Consider the following 17,310-nt stretch of genomic DNA (forward strand, 5'->3'; position numbering starts at 1 on the left):
TATCACACATAGTTCTTACTGCCTTGTGCATCGCTAAGAAGATGATCCTCATGAACTGGAAGACAAAAAATAAACTATGTATTACTCAGTACAGAAATTTATTAGTAGATCATGTTAGTTTAGAGAGAATGTCTGCTTCTTCTAAAAACAAATTGGAGGAATTTGACTCTCTTTGGTTCCCACTGATCAGCTCCATTACTTAGTGGGGGTGGTGGGCTGCGGACTCTGCTCCTGATGTGCTTTGTAGGCGGTTGGGTGAGGACTCCGGACGCCTATGTAGCTGGTTGCCTCCTGAGACTGGAGTCCTGGGGCGACCTTCTGGTGATGTCTGTGTGCCTGTCCTGGTTGTCCTGGGGCTGCGGTGGGGTGGTTGGGGGGGACTGGGCACTGTATTTCCATGCCCAGGCCAGTACTGTATGTGCTGTCGCTTGTTTGTGTCTATTGTTGAGTGAATGGGCATCTAGGGAGAGCGGGCCGCCCTCTGCAGTGGGGGCGAGGGCGCCAACCTCGGGTGCTGCAGTGCTCCGGGATGCTGTCACCACGGCCCCGGGCTCACTTCCCCCTGCCCTGTGCTGGGGTGTGGGAGGTCGGGGTGCCTATTGAGCCAGCGGTCTTCCAGGATTCTTCCTGGTCATATGCCCCCCCCCCTCCCCCTCCCCATACACAAACACACACACACATACACAGAATACACATCACTCACAGATGTAGGAGGGAGAGGCCACGTGGAGAGCTGCACCACCACTTGCCTCTCCGTTTTAATTGCACTTTAGTCATTATAACTCACAACACATACACACTTACAACCTGATACACATAGGACCTTTGGGGCAGGCATGTTACTCAGAGGTTGATGAGGTGGGGCCGCTGAGGTGGCCCCACTTGGATCCTCGTCACTGTCTGTCCCCAAATTTTATTTGCACTTTAGACATGGAGGGTTTTGGGGGGGCAGTGTGAGCAAGCACTGACGACCAACAGTTGGCGCTTGTGGCATAACTGTCCCCTCAATTTTAACTGCACCCTATACACCTCATTCACTCACAAACATTAACACATACACCTACAAGTTAGGGAGGAGGAGGGGTGGATGGGTCATCTTACACCCCGATTTCTTACACCTCGCCCAGGGTGGGGGTCGGGTGTTCCTTGGGGACCGGGCTGGTGGCGTCCTGGGGTCGCTGTTGGCCCTGGGGTGGTTTCCAATTGCCCCGTCTTCAGAGGGTGGGTAGCTATGGATGAATGTGTGTCTTTGTGTATTTGTCACCGTCTCCGTGAGTATGGGTGGGTGAGTGAATGTGTATGTATGGCATATCTGTGTGTGGGTAAGTATGTATGGGCATGTATGAGTATCTATGTATAAATGTGTACACGGGTGTCTGGGTGTGTTTGTATGTATGGCTGGACCTGGGTCTGGGCCTTGTGCCTTGCCTCCTGGCCGCTCCTTGCTGGTTGCCTCCTCCCCCCTACCCCCTTGGGATGGGGGTGCCTCGGGGTTCCTGGGTGGGGCTGGATGTTCTGGCGTGGGTGCTGGCCTGCCCCCCTTGGGGGTGCGGTGCGGGGCTGCGTTGGCTTCTTCGGCGTGGGGGGGGGCTCTGTGGAGGGTCGGGCGGTCCTTGGGTGCCGTGGGCCCGGGGGCCCTGCCGCCGGCCAGTGCAGGGGGCTGGCCGCTGGGGGGGGGACTGGCTTCTCATCGCTTTGGGTTCCCTGGAGCCCTTGCTCCTCGACTGGGGGGGCTCCGTCTGAGACCACCCTCTCCCGTCTGCTGGGGTAGGTGTGCGGTTGTCTTTGGACTGAGTGGCCGGGGGTCTTCCTGGCCCTTGGTGGGCTGCTGGTGGCCTGGGGTTCTGGGGGCTTTCCGTACCTGCCTCTGGCTTCTGATGGGTGGAGCTGCAGCGTTTTGCCCTCATTGGTAAGTACGTTCCATGACACAGACACAAACATGACAAAGACACAAACGCCCACTCAATCACAACTCAACAAAATTGTTGGTGTGCGTAACATGCTTTGTTAGTTTTGTTTTTCACACAAAAATTTATTTTTGCAAGTATTGTTAGTATTTCTTAATGTTAAAGTGATGAACTATCTGATTAATAGACTTGTGCTCTTTCCCCTTTTTTTTTTTTCTTTTTTCTCTCCTTTTTTTGCTCCCTTTCTCTCTCCCTTTTTCTTTTCTTTATTTTCCTTTTCTTCAGCCTGTCAGCTCTGGCTGTTACATTGTATGTGAAAAAATAACTCAGATAAATAAAATAAAGGGTTAAAACATCAACAAGAAGAGCCTATTGAGAACCTATAGAGCTCATCTTGAAATAGCAAATATGTTTGGCACAACAACGCATTCAGATCACAGTTCTGCTTGCAAGATCTACCAGACATGACAGGCTTTAAAAAAAAAAAAGGATGAAAAGTTTTCACAGTCTTCATTAGACTGAATGGCTGAAGTAGCAGAAGCAGGTGTAACAATCTGTTTGATTGTGTTAAATAGCATTTTTGGATTTCGTCTACTGTTAGAAATTAGCCGAGAGAAATAAGCAGCTCTTGCATCCTTCACCATGTTATTAAAAGAAAATATAAGTTCCTTCAAGTGAATTAGGTGGACTTTCCATAGACGCTCCACTTTCCGACAGCTATGTTTCAAAAAGCGAATACTGTCGTTCATCCAAGGGGAGGATTTGCTAAAAGTAGCCTTCCTCATTTTAAAAGGAGCTATTCTATCTAAAATAGAGAGACACTGATGGTTAAAGGAGTCTACTAAAAGATTTACATCATTTGAAATAGAAACCTCCTCATGATTAAAAGCAGCAGTAAATTTATCTGCAGAAAGGTGATTAAAAATGCGTGAACAAAACACGAGGCACAGATAGATAATCAAAATTAAGAGACAGATTAAAAAGAACACAAACATGATCAGAGATAAAAATATCCTCAGAATAAAGAGAATCAATATTTAAACCAAGAGTAAAAACAAGATCTAAAACGTGTCCTTTGTTATGTGTAGGCCCAGACACATGTTGGTAAGTCCCAAACCGGGGCCGCACTGATGTTCTGTGTTACAGAGTATCATCGTTTTGTGTAATTCTGAGTCGCCCCCAAACCTGACTGGAAGCAGCCGACTTGAACCCTCAACCAAAAATTTATTATTTGTATTTTTTATGACTTTACATGTAAATTTCACACCAATATCAGCCAGGGTCAGTGGCTTCAACTGAATGCATATTTTTTGGAAAAAAAATCAAACTTCCATCCATCCAGGGTCATAAGGGGGTGGGGTGGGGTGGGGGTCTGGAGCCTATCCCAGCTGCCACACAGTGACAGGTCACCAGCCTCTTGCGAGGTCTAGCACAGACAACCATTTACATCTATGAGCAATTTAGAATCACCAATTACCCCACTGTCTCTGATTTCAGTGGAATAAATTATTAACTGGCATAAAGTATAAAGTGATTTTTACTTAAGACAGAAAATGACTTTAAATGTTCTACAAATGCTTATAATAAAATTAATACAACAACAGTGGGCCTTGAACACATTTTTGAATCTTATAAGTTGCCAATAATCCTGAGAACAGTATTTACATGGCACAGTCATTTTTATTACATTGAGCTGGAAGAGCTCACCCTCAGAACTGTCCCCCCGGCTCGGACCGATTTCTGAGACTCTTCGCTGAGAGGTCATCATCACACCCAGGACTGTTTCTGAAAATAAACTCATGCCATTCACCCACGGTAAAAATCACTTCCTCTGTCGGAGCTTTATTCACATTAATCACCCCATACAGGCCGTGCAGCCGCCCGACAGCATCCGCTTCCCCTCAGAACGTTTCCACACGGATGAAGCCTGAGAACCAGAGGCCGCTTTGAAAACAGTGATGCGTCTGTGCTGCGGTACAGGAAGGCTGCAAAGGAAATGATGCGATCCAGCCCCTAAAGAAGAAGAAAAAAAAAAAAAAACGAAAAAAAAAAAAAGTTCTCCCTATAAATGATGTCCCCTGTCAGAACTGAAAATCATGACCCACCGTGATGTTGGGTTAATCCATTAATCCAGAGTAGTTGAGTGCTGCCATCCTTCAGGTGTAGATTCGGTGTCCCATCTTGCGGTCCTCTGAGAGGAGAAAGTTAACCTCCTCCCCTACACTCGCCAGCAGAGTGGCTGTGCGGTCGTTGCTGCTTGTATATGCATGCAGTGACTAATAATGCAGCATGCATTGGAGCATTAGTTAACTGTTTTAATTTAACCAGACAGGATTAGAAAGATTATTAGCTTAGCATGCTAACAAACCAAGCCTTCACAAAGCACGTCGACATTCATAAACAGGGGCTGCTATTTTTTTGTTTTTCCCACATATAATTTGAGTGTAATTTGTGTTGTAGTGGAAGTTAATAAAAAGTTAAGTGTTTAAATGATTTTAAAGACCAAAAAAACAAACGCAGAACTGAAAAAATAAATAAAAGGGCCAAAAATGAACATTTAAGGAAAAGTATGAATATTTGGGTAACTGCTGAGAAATGACAGGATAGGCTGTCAGTGAGTCCACAAACCAAGAGGTCTGTTTCATGTTTCTTATCTCATATTTGTCAGATTTTCTCTTTGTGTTTGCGGCCTGTTACTGGTTGTTCTGGTTCCAGTGGATTTAGTTTGTTATACTGACATCTAGTGGTAGGGGGGACTTAAAACTTATGTTCGAGGTAGGTCCTCCATTTTGTCTGAGGGTGCAGCAGCGTAATGAGGCATGGCAGAATCCAAATCCATCCTCTCTTTTATGATCTTGATTTCGCACAAATTGTGAGTATTATTTTCAGTTGGACATTTTTCTGATGAGTAGCAAGCTCATTGTATGCAGATTGACATTTCTTATTGTTCAATGACCTCATAATCAGAGCTGGTGATCACATGGCAATGTTCAATCAGAAACAACTGTGTTATTGTTAGATTCTTTCTTAATGTTTCAGAGTTGTCTTTAATCAGTTGTATATTGAATAGGGTGTGCAACTGGTACAAATGTAGATTGTTTCATGGTATAAGTGATTTCAATGTAACACTGTTATCCATTTCTTTGTCGTTATGTCAATGTTAACAGTTTCACAAAAAGAGGACGTCCAATAAACAACCTCAACGTCAGCTCCTGTCTGAAGTGTTCTATTGGGCAAGTGTTTAGCTCACTGTCTAACCATGTATTCGGTACAGCACCTGGTGAGGGCAGTAGAGTGAAAAATTTGTAAATACATCAAGAACATCACAGCGGATTGCATATGCATTACGTTCTTGTGAAGTGCTAACATGTCAAGTGTGCCAGATCCTAATGAAGCGGCGAACCTGGAGGTCAGGTCTGAGTGTAAAGCTTCATCAGCAAGGTCAATGTCATCACGTCGATCCTGCAAATCACATGCAAGCCAGGCTGCAGCAGAAGCTCGGGCAAAAGCGGAAGCAGCTCGCACCAGAGCAGAATTTGCAAGACGGCAAATCGACATGGAAGTTGAAAGAGCTCGCCTTGATGCTACACTTAATGCCCTTAAAGAGGAAGGTGAAGCTGAAGCTGCCCTAGCTGCGGCAAAAGTATTAGAGACTGCTGCAGTTAATGAAGACAGTAAAAGTGAAGTTGGCATCACTGGGCCTCCTTTAGCATCAGCTGTGTCACGACAACGCACTGATGAGTACATTAATACTCACTTCGGTCATCAGCAAGATGAAATGAAGGATTCTTCTCAGACTCGGCCTGTGGGTGCCACATACAGCAGACAACCCAATGTGCAGCCTCTCTCTTCTTACACATCTCGCCGATTTCAAGACACTGAAGCCACGCATCACGTCAGCCTTAAAGCCTATGGTCCCTTGTCACCCCACAGCAAGAATACAATGAACACTCCTCATGAAGTCGGTGGCAAGCCTACACAGATTTCCACAGACATTTCAGACCTAGCGGCTTTCCTTGCTCGTCGTGATCTTCTTTCAACAGGGGTTAAAGTATTTGACAATCGGCCAGAGAATTACACATCATGGAAATCCACCTTCTGCAGCGCCATAGAAGGTTTGAATCTCAGACCTAGCGAGGAGCTGGATTTACTGACCAAGTGGCTTGGCGGGGAGTCACTTCAGCACGCTCTAAGAATCAGAGCAGTCCACATCAATAACCCAGCAGTGGGTCTTGAGAGACTGTGGCAAAGACTAAATAAAAACTATGGCTCTCCTGAAGTCATAGAAGCTTCACTTTTCAAGCGTCTTGAGAACTTCCCGAAATTCTCTGCTAAGGATAGTCGACAGCTTCTAGAGCTTGCTGATCTCCTCCTGGAGGTAGAAACCGCCAAAAATGAAGGCTACTTATCAGGCTTAAACTTCCTTGATTCCGCAAGAGGGATTAACTCAATTGTGGAAAAGCTCCCACATTACCTTCAAGAGTCGTGGGTTGCTCAAGGCACTAGATACAAACAAGAGCATTTGGTGCATTACCCTCCATTTTCATTCTTTGTTAATTTTATTAACTATCATGCGGAAATGAAAACAGACCCAAGCTTTTCCCTTGAAAGTTCTAGTGCAGCACCCCCAAAATCTGAGAGGACTCTAGAGAAGCAGTGGAAGGCTAAGTTTCCCGTCTCTGCTAACAAGACAGAAATTGAAGCCTCCAAATCTGCGGATAACAAAAAGCTATGCATGGATCCAGACAAGCTCTGCCCTATTCACAAGAAACCACACTCTTTGAAGAAATGTAGGGGTTTCAGAATGAAAACTTTGGATGAGAGGAAGAGCTTTCTCAGGGAGCATTCAATTTGCTACAAGTGCTGCATGTCAGTAACCCATAAAGCTAGAGATTGTAAGGCAGTTACTCACTGTTCAGAGTGCAACAGCGATCTGCACATTTCAGCCCTTCATGATGGTCCTCCACCATGGATGATAAGAGAGTCTTCCATTTCAACAGAGGAGCATGACAGAAAACAAACCGACCACGGCTCCCCTATCACAACATCCAGCTGCACAGAAGTCTGTGGGGAAGGCCTCCATGGCAAGTCATGTGCAAAGGTGTGTCTAGTCAATGTGTATCCCAAAGACTGTCCTGAACAAAAGAAGAAGATGTACGTAATTCTGGATGACCAGAGTAATGTGTCATTGGCCAGGTCTGCTTTCTTTGACGTATTCAACATTCAAGGACCTGTCTCTCCTTACACCTTGAAAACATGCTCTGGCATAACAAACACTAGTGGAAGAAGGGCCATGGGATTCATCATAGAAGCTCTACATGGGGGTGTGCCTCTGGCATTGCCAACACTTGTTGAGTGCAACTTGATTCCCAACAACAGAGAGGAAATTCCCACACCAGAGGCTGCTACTCATTATCCTCATCTTAGACCCATTGCTGGCAAAATCCCACCTCTTGACCCAGTAGCCGAAATCCTCCTATTGCTTGGAAGGGACATTATCCGTGTCCACAAAGTTCGCAGTCATTGTAATGGGCCACATAATGCACCATATGCCCAACGACTCGATTTGGGATGGGTAATAATAGGAGACGTGTGCCTGAAAGGAGCCCACAAGCCTAATGTGAATGCATTTAAGACCAGTATTCTGGAGAATGGTCGTCCCAGTTTCTTCAGACCATGTGTGAACCACATCAGTGTCAAAGAGAGGTTTACAAGTGACCAAGCAACTGCGCCTACGGAAAAATTGGGTCAAGATAACCTTGGTAAGCAGATCTTTAGTCGCACCATAGAAGACAACCAAGTGGCGCCGTCAGTTGAAGACAAACTTTTCCTCCATATTATGAATGAAGAGTTCTCCAAGGATGAATCTAACAGTTGGGTGGCCCCTCTCCCATTTCGGTCACCAAGACAGCGCCTGCCTAATAATAGGGAACAGGCCCTTAAACGTCTGATGTCTCTTCGACATACTTTGAAGAAGAAGCCAGAGATGAGGGACCACTACGTGCAGTTCATGGAGAAGATTTTCAGTAACGGTCATGCAGAACCAGCTCCTACTCTGGAACATGAAGATGAATGTTGGTACTTACCAAGCTTTGGTGTCTACCACCCTCAAAAGCCTGGTCAAATCAGGGTGGTGTTTGACTCCAGCGCCCAGTACAATAATGTGTCCCTGAATGACGTGCTACTCAAGGGCCCAGATCTAAATAACAGTCTGATCGGTGTGCTCGTCCGTTTCAGATGTGAACCCTTTGCGGTGATGGCTGACATTCAGCAAATGTTTCACAGCTTCTTAGTTAAAGAAGAGCATCGGGATTATCTCCGTTTCTTGTGGTTCCATGAACATAACCTTGATGGGGACATCGTGGAGTTTCGGATGAAGGTCCATGTGTTCGGTAATTGCCCATCTCCAGCAGTTGCCATCTATGGTTTGAAAAGGACAGCCATGGAAGGAGAAGGGGAATATGGAGCAGATACAAGACTCTTCGTGGAACGCCATTTTTACGTCGACGATGGACTTAAGTCATTTGCTACCACGAAAGAGGCAATTGATGTGCTAAAGAAAGCTCAGTGCATGTTGGCACAATCCAATCTGCGACTGCACAAAATAGCATCCAACAGCGCAGAAGTCATGGGAGCCTTTACAGATGAGGACCTTGCTAAGGAGCTCCAGGGTCTTGTGTTCGGGGAAGACTTTGCACCTCCACAACGAAGCCTAGGGCTCGGCTGGGACCTGTCCTCAGACAGCTTTACATTTCGAGTAGATCTCAGTGAGAGGCCTTTTACAAAACGGGGGGTGCTGTCCACAGTCAATAGCTTGTACGACCCGCTGGGATTTGCCACACCTGTCAGCATCGAGGGTCGCTTGATATTAAGGGACATCACTTCTATTGCCTGTGATTGGGATGCACCGCTCCCAAAGGACAGCTACGAAAAATGGCAGAGATGGAGAGTTTCTCTTCAGGACTTAAAAGAGCTAAAGTTACCAAGGATGTACACATCACTTCCTTTGTCAAAGGCTAAAAGGAAAGTAATGTTTGTGTTTTGTGATGCATCCATCAAGGCGGTAGCAGCTGTTGCTTACCTGAGCGTAACAGACGGAGAAGGTCACAGTGAAGTCGGGTTCATTTTTGGGAAAGCTAAGCTTGCTCCAAAACCAGAGATCACAGTCCCACGACTCGAACTCTGTGCTGCGGTGCTAGCCGTCGAGATAGCAGAGCTGCTCCAGGAGGAGTTAGATATGACACTGGATGACGTGCAGTTCTTTACCGATAGCAGAGTGGTGCTGGGCTACATCGTCAGTGAGTCAAGACGCTTTTACGTTTATGTTCACAACCGTGTGCAACGCATCAAGCAGTCAACAAAAGCAAGTCAATGGAATTATGTGTCTACCAACAACAACCCAGCTGATCATGCAACCAGGTCACTACCAGCCAACCAGTTGTCCTTTTCTTCATGGCTAACAGGACCTAACTTTCTGACTGAGGTGGCACAGAGTCGGTGTTGCAAGGAGAGTTTCGGCCTAGTGGAACCTGATTCAGATCCAGAGGTACGTTCAGAGGGCACAACTTGTGTCACCAGCCTGGCTCACAACACGTTCAGCAGTGTACGTTTTGAGCGGTTCTCTACTTGGAAGACTCTTGTGAGGGCTGTTTCACTGCTCAAACACATTGCAAAGTCTTTCAGCCATGGATTTAAGCATGACGTCTGTCACGGCTGGCATAGGTGCAACATGCATCTCGGTGAAGAGCAACTGAACCAGGCTAAAGCCACAATAATCTTCACTGTTCAGAGAGAAGCATATTCAGATGAGGTCAGATGTCTCCAGCATGGTCAATCGGTCAGCAAATCAAGCCCGCTCAGCAAACTCCATGTTTTCGTCGACGTAAGTCAACTTCTCAGAGTTGGAGGCCGGCTAACGCAAGCCCAGCTTACGTCAGACGAATCGCACCCTATGCTCATCCCTGGAAGGCATCATGTTGCCCTGTTGTTGGTCAGGCACTTCCATAAGAGAACTTGTCACCAGGGTAGGCATTTTACAGAGGGAGCTGTGAGGGCAGCCGGATTCTGGATTGTTGGGGGAAAGAGGTTGATCAGCAGTGTGATTTTTCACTGTGTGATCTGTCGCAGGTTGAGAGGCAGACAAGAAGAGCAGATCATGGCTGACCTGCCTGCAGACCGACTGAGCACAGATCCTCCTTTCACGAACGTGGGTTTAGACGTGTTCGGTCCCTGGGTTGTTGTAACACGAAGAACCAGAGGTGGGCAAGCCAATGATAAAAGATGGGCCGTTATCTTCACTTGCATGAGCACTCGAGCAATCCATATAGAGGTCATTGAGTCCATGGACACATCCTCCTTCATCAATGCTCTCAGGCGATTCTTTGCCATCAGAGGACCGGTAAAGCAGTTAAGGTCCGACTGTGGTACCAACTTTGTGAGTGCTTGCAGGGAGCTTCAGATCACGAAGAAGGGTTGTGACAACAGACAAATTGGAAGCTACCTCTTGGATCAAGGGTGTCGGTGGCTGTTCAACCCTCCGCATGGTTCGCACATGGGTGGATCCTGGGAGCGAATGATCGGCATTGCACGGCGCATCCTTGACGCCATGCTTCTGGAACAGGGTTCGGCAAAGCTTACGCATGATGTCCTAGTGACCCTTATGGCCGAAGTGACAGCAATAGTAAATTCAAGGCCACTCACACCAGTTTCTACAGATTCGGACCAGCCAATCATTCTCACCCCAGCTATGCTGCTCACTCAGAAAGTAGGCACAGCACCAGTACCACTTGGTCAATTCGATGGAGCGGACCTTTTCAGAAATCAGTGGCGGCGTGTCCAGAGCCTAGCTAATACATTCTGGGATCGCTGGAAAAAGGAATACATTAACGAACTCCAAGGACGTCGGAAATGGAGAACTGAAAGGCCTAACCTTCAAGAAGGAGATGTTGTGCTATTGAGGGATAGCCAAGTGAAAAGGAATGACTGGCCAGTTGCACTGGTTACCAGGACATTTCCTAGTCAAGATGATAAAGTCAGGAAGATAGAAGTAAGGATTGTAAAGAATGGTGAACAGAGACTGTTTTTAAGACCCGTGACAGAGGTCGTTCTTCTTGTTTCTAAGGAAACAATCTAGAGGGAAATGTGAATGCATACTGTGATACACCTTATCCTATGTTATTACTTAACTTGGTATTCTACCAAGTTAGGCGGGGAGTGTTCTGGTTCCAGTGGATTTAGTTTGTTATACTGACATCTAGTGGTAGGGGGGACTTAAAACTTATGTTCGAGGTAGGTCCTCCATTTTGTCTGAGGGCGCAGCAGCGTAATGAGGCATGGCAGAATCCAAATCCATCCTCTCTTTTATGATCTTGATTTCGCACAAATTGTGAGTATTATTTTCAGTTGGACATTTTTCTGATGAGTAGCAAGCTCATTGTATGCAGATTGACATTTCTTATTGTTCAATGACCTCATAATCAGAGCTGGTGATCACATGGCAATGTTCAATCAGAAACAACTGTGTTATTGTTAGATTCTTTCTTAATGTTTCAGAGTTGTCTTTAATCAGTTGTATATTGAATAGGGTGTGCAACTGGTACAAATGTAGATTGTTTCATGGTATAAGTGATTTCAATGTAACACTGTTATCCATTTCTTTGTCGTTATGTCAATGTTAACAGTTTCACAAAAAGAGGACGTCCAATAAACAACCTCAACGTCAGCTCCTGTCTGAAGTGTTCTATTGGGCAAGTGTTTAGCTCACTGTCTAACCATGTATTCGGTACAGCACCTGGTGAGGGCAGTAGACTGGTAGTTGCTAGAATATGATCAGATTACTGTCAGGTTCGTATGTGGCTTTGAGGTTTCTGCATGACAGACAGTTTCCCTTGTTCCTGTGCAGCTGGTGATGAAAACATGAGACGCATTGCTACACAAAACAATGCATTTTAGTGGAGAGTTCACCTCCTAAATATCACTAAATTAGACCCAATACAACCTCTTTTATTGATCTTTTGCTTTTATATAACTAAAAACTATTATTAATTAATTACTGGCTCATTTGGTTGAGTCTCTCCGTGTGACTCTGAATCTCTCATCATGTGACACTGTCATATTAACAGTTTAGATGAGTCATTACAGGCTTTCCGTGTGAAACCTGAACTCGAGTCTATAATTTCAATTCATTGTCAGTTATTTATGGCAGTCTGAGCATTTGTCGTAACAAGGCACTTTGCACATTAGACACTGGATTATTAAAAGCACATCACGAGAAAGAGAAATGTGGGGGCGTCGTCTTGGCTTCTGTTCAGGCTGCCAAGCGTCTACCCTTATCAGGCTGGCAGGCCTCAATAAAAGGGGTCGTGTTGTGTCTGATTTAGTGATATTTCAGTCTGGCATTGTAGCAATGAGTCTAAATCCTGTCTGGGGTTTTCTGCCTTCTCGGGCAGCCTGCCAGGCCTCACTTTTAACCTTGTGTGGTTTATTTCTTTTGATTTATACAGGAAATATGAAGGAAATTGTGCTGAAAAAAAAAGGTGGCACTTTAGCGGTAAATCTTCAGTGTACTCTTTGACACAGCACAATAAATGTGAAAGGACAGGATCCCTTTAAGTCATCAGTAAATGGATTCATTTACTGACATTTGATTTATTTGTTCACATCACGGCTGAAATACACTTAAACATTTAGTAGGGGTGTAGCAGTACTACAAATAACCACAGTATTACTCACTCTCATTGTGCGCACAACGAAATGATGGTTCCACATCACTCATCCAGAGACGAGCATCTGCGGTCATGCAGCCAGAGAGCGCCGCTACCGTTAGGCAATGTGGTTTAAGTGTCTTGCCCAAGGACACAACGCAGCGCAGGGACAGGGGCGAGCACCTACCCACTGCACCACTGCCACTAGGCATTCATGTAGTTGTAATGATTTATTTTACACAATGTGTGTGTTTCAGAACCTTGATCCATGTGCTTAATGGCTGTGTTTATACAGTGCTATGCAAAGGTCTTGAGCCACCCTTCATTTTTTTTTTTTTTTTTTATATGTTAATAGAAAAAATGGGAAATAGGTGCAGGGATTTATTGCAGTCAGTGCAAACCTGCACAGAAATGAAGTATATAAGGAAATAACAGAGTTTGTACAATTCCAAAAAGCCTGAAAGTCAACATTTGGTGTGATGACCTTTATTCTTCAGCACAGCCTGAACTCTCTCAGGCAGCTTGCTGTCATTTCTTGAGGCAGTCTTCAGGAAGAGTTCTCCAGGCTTCTTGAAGGACATCCAAAGCTCTTCTCTGGATGCTGGCTGCCTTTTGATGATCCCACACTGCTTTAATAATGCTGATGTCCAGGCTTTGGGGAGGCCAGTCTGTAGCTGATAGTGATCCATTATGTGTTTTTTTAACCAGGTCTGCTTTTACTTCATTGGCAGTGTGTTTCAGCCAACAGTAGCACAGTTTGCACCGGCACTGAGGGTGGTTGTTGTTAACCTGGACCCCGCCTGATCTGGTATGGAAATCTCATTCTTTATGATCCACATAATTAATTTTGGCCAAAATTTTACACAAGATGTCCTGAAACATCCCTCTCTGTTTATCTGGGCTTGGGAGTGGCACCCGGAGCACACAGGCTTGTAACCCCGCCGTGGCTGGGTGATGTCTCACACTGTTTCATGCTGTGTTAATAAGGATCATGTGGGTATACGGGGTGATGTAAACACACACACTCATATCTTCCCCTCAACTTTCATGTGGCCAGCTTTCTAGATAGTGTGTGGGGGCGATCTGTCTGCAGTCTGTGTGTGGTGGAGGGAGTTTATACAAGATTCAGATGATCTGTGACATTAACTAACATAACAGGTCTTCATCGTACAGTGATAAACCCAGAGGAGAGAGAGCTTCTAGACTGGGTAAAAAAAAAAGGACTGTGATCATCAAAAGAAGGAAAACCAAAACAGCTTGAAAGAAACCGCAACGAGAGAACTTTGCTGCCCTGCAGCTTGTATTCTCAGGCAGTACATGAGTCTGTAAACCTGCGACCAAACCTTCAACAATCTTTGAAGTTAACAAACTTGAGCCAAACCTGAATTGCAGCAGGAGCCTCATACACTGAATTTTAGAGGAGGGGAAAATAACCTAAAGTGCATTTAAATTTCTCATGTGCAGTCATCAGAAATCTCAACAAACACGAAGCCTATCCCAGCTGTCATAGGGCGAGAGGCAGGTTGCCAGCCTGTCACAGGGCCATTCTAGCCATTCACTCCCATGAGCAATTTAGAATCACCAACTAACGTTAAGGTTTATGTGGAACAGTAGCTGCATGTCTTTGGACTGTGGAAGATGGGAAAAACATGCAAACGCCACACAGGCGAACCCTGACCTTCTAGCAGTGCTAACCACCACGCCACCGTGCTGGTGAAATACTGCACTGTTCATTTGCAGTTTGTGCATCAGGAACTGTTCAGTAAACAGCCAGCAGTTGAATGTCCGGCTCTGTGGCAGGCTGATGTCCTCTCGTGGTGGGCTGAGAACTTTATCTGTTTGTTTTCAGGACTGTAGTGCTATTTCACCACAATTTGCAATCGACCACACGGGGCGGCCATTTTGCGCTCTCACGATGTCACAACCCTTCACGTAAACCAGAAGGACCAGAGGGATGAAAACAGATGCAACAGATCATAATTGTTGTGCTGCTTATTCAGCGTGAGGTTTCATGCTGATGTTCTTCCCAAACAATCCCGCCTCAGTTTTATCAGTTGATAAATAGATTTGTCAATAATATCAACATTTTGACGTGACAAAGCAACTCCTCACTGATGAATGGCTGCACTCAGTATCAGTGAGGAGTTGCTTCTCCATTTTTCCATGTCAATGAAAAAGTTGAGCTATTGTCACATCCATGGCGTTGGTGTTGATTGTGTCTGTTCCACAAAAACCTTAACGCGGACCATAACTTGAAAATGGTTTGACTTCGGATGTTCAGACTCACATCATAGAAACATCTACTAAAAATCTCGGATGAGTTCAACTATTGGTAACCTTGACCTAAAAGTAAAGGTCAGAGGTTAAGTTTCCTGAAAATCTTGTGAATGGGAATTGAAAATCAGTACTGTAATAGCACTTTCTCACCCCCACCCACCCACCTGTTCCATCCATCCATTCTTAGTACCGAATACTTCCTTGAGGTTAAAAAAAATAAGTATATACTTTTATCACTCCTGCAAAAGTTTAAAAAGCAAGGGATTATGCAGTAGTATTATATTTATGTAGTGCTTCAAGGGTGCGGAATAAAAAGTGCTAGGTGATTGTGTGTGAATATCACTCCTTTATCCATTTACTATCTGATATGTTGTGTGATGCAGTTTGCTAAAGAGAGACAAACCTCAGAGCAGCAGCACAGGTCAGCTGATCACAGAGTCCAAATTAAAGTCCTCTGGGAGCTCAGTAATGAATTTTAAAGTGAGTCATTATTTCCCACTGAAGAACTCTTGGCCCTGGTAGAAGAGGCTATCTGCAGTTATGTAAACAGTTGTACTGTAGCCTGTTTCAAAAAACCTCATCTCACAATGTCTCTGCTGTCTGATGCTGACTGGGCTGTAATATCTCCCTCGAGGCTTCTGCAGCAGTAAATCTTTCTGCTCCGGTCTGTTAGCCCTGTTCACTACACTCATTTATTATGTAGTGATTAGAAGAGGAAATTGCAGAAAAACCAAAGCCTGTGAACTTTGCACAACTTTCCATTATTCCCACCACACCAGCTGCTTCTTCTGCTCCATGATACAGGCAACATGACCAACTGGACGACTGAGGTCCCTCCTCTCACTTCCTGAGGTCAGTGGTCACTGTTAACATTGAGTTGCTATGGTCTTTGAAAGGCAGCAGCAACATCTGGCACTCTGTATATAATATGCTTTCTCCATGAAGACTCTTAAATAGCTATTAGCTTAATTTACACTGTTTAAGAAAAATAGTGCTAGTATTAAATCAAAGTATTGCTAAATCATTTCACTTTAAGCAGATTAACTTGTATGATGATCAAATTGCTTGTCAGTTAGAGCCATCATGCTCTGCTGAGGAGCATTTGCCTTGATGTAAAGCAATGAAATGACTTCTGCCATTATTCTGAGTATCGTTCAGTCTAATAAAGCAAACAGTGACAAAAACAAAGAGCCTGTGCTTAACTGTGGTAATTAAATTCATAATGTACAGTTAATTTATTTCCTTGCTCTACAGATTAGATGGCGTCTTTTTTTATATAACCATGTTTCGAAAACATTAATGAACCAACAGATTATAAATAACAAATAAAATGTAAACATAAATGTTTACATTTTAATCAAATTTGAAAAGGAAAGCAGGCGTCATGTACCTGCTTCATGATGTTAGTCTCACTGTAGGCGCTGAAGTTGACCCTGAACTTGGAAATATTGAGGTTCCTTTTTTTTAGGTTTCAAAGAAAAAGTTGAGCTATAGAATAGAATAGAATAGAATAGAATGCCTTTATTGTCATTATACAGGTTGTACAATGAGATTTTAGAAGTCGAGCTATTGTCACAGCCTCGGTGTCGGCGGCGTCTGTTCCACAGAAACTTTAACGTTGGTCATATCTTGAGAATGATCTCAGCTAAGATGTTCAAATTCACACCATAGATGCATCTACTGAGTTTGAATCTCTGCGACCTCCATGTTCAAGCTAGACCCACCGAGCTTCACACACTTGTTCATGACTTTGTTATAACAGCACTTTCAGCACCACCCTTGTCTTCTGTCTCTCCGTGGAGTCTCAGACTGATGTAGACATCAGGACTCTGTTCTTCTTGTTACTGAAGGTGGTTCTTTGTGACTCTGGCTGTATGTTTGAGGTTGCGCTGAACCTTATTTGTGGATCCCCTAAACAGTTTCTGTGTATCTGTTTCAGAGTGATGGAGAGCTGCTCCTTAATAAACCCAAACCTGCAGAGCAGTGAGGACGTCCTGCTGCTTCAGCACCTCCTGGTAGGAGTTTGTGGAGGACTGCGGTTTCATGTGGGTCCTGCTGCTGCTGATAGATGTCTTTGCTCTCTTCCTGCTCTGCACTGCCTGCTACAGTTTCTGTTTCTGTCTTTCTCATAAATGTATTTTATGCAGCTGTGATAATTATTCACATCATAATAAAAAGTGTTTGAACAGTTCTTGATTTGGTCTCTTCTCCTTAATGCTGACTGGAAATATTTTGTTGTATTTGTGATGTCTGGATGAAAAGTGCCTTAAAAAACACAACATACAGTCCTTAACAGATTTATTAGACCACCAGCTGCAGCTCCACCACTGCTGCCTTAAATTAACAGTATTGACTCACAGCTCACTGTGGCTGTGAGCACTTGGCTCACTGGCTGTGAGCCAAGTGCTCACAGCCTCCACTCA

Source organism: Archocentrus centrarchus, chromosome 18 (assembly GCF_007364275.1).
Source record: "Archocentrus centrarchus isolate MPI-CPG fArcCen1 chromosome 18, fArcCen1, whole genome shotgun sequence".
Lineage (NCBI taxonomy): Eukaryota > Metazoa > Chordata > Actinopteri > Cichliformes > Cichlidae > Archocentrus > Archocentrus centrarchus.